Source organism: Lissotriton vulgaris, unplaced genomic scaffold, assembly GCF_964263255.1.
Source record: "Lissotriton vulgaris unplaced genomic scaffold, aLisVul1.2 SCAFFOLD_1830, whole genome shotgun sequence".
NCBI classification, from domain to species: Eukaryota; Metazoa; Chordata; class Amphibia; order Caudata; family Salamandridae; genus Lissotriton; species Lissotriton vulgaris.
The window spans coordinates 472,254-472,871 of record NW_028254071.1 but is presented as its reverse complement, the minus strand read 5'-3'; positions in this window follow the sequence as shown (position 1 = coordinate 472,871).

The window sequence follows — 618 nt, the reverse complement described above, 5'->3', positions numbered from 1 at the left end:
TCATTACTGCCTCCACCTGACCTTGGACTCTGCAACACACTCCCTTACAAACTTGATTATCCACTACTCCTCTTCAGTGCACCTTATTCCACAGCTAACCTTGGGCCCCAGCCCCATATCAGGCACCATTGGGCTCCACTTTAATTTTTCCTGGTAAAAACATTAGTAAAATCACCTTCAAACTTAAAACATTGAATATAGCAGTAAATATAATTAGCACACACTTTAAAGTATGTCCACAGTAGCCCTTATGACCCGACTGTTAATTAAATAAACAAAAACAGGAAGGCCATGACAGGGTCGGATTTAGCGCTGATGCAAAAGTCTTTTTTGGCGCCACACCAATAACCTCTTTCTCCGTAAATACCTTTACTACCATCTTCTAACAGTACCCCTCATCCCTCCATTGCCCCCCCTATTGACCTCCTCCTCGGATTGCCACACGCCACAATTGCCCCTCATCTCCCAATAGCCCCTCCCCCTCATGACCTTCTCCTCTGATTCCCTCCTTGCCACCCTCCACCAGTGCCCCTCATCTCTCTCAAGTTCCTCCTCCAATTACCTCCTTCCTGTATTCCTCACTGCTACCCTCCACCAGTGCCCCTCATCTCTCCATAG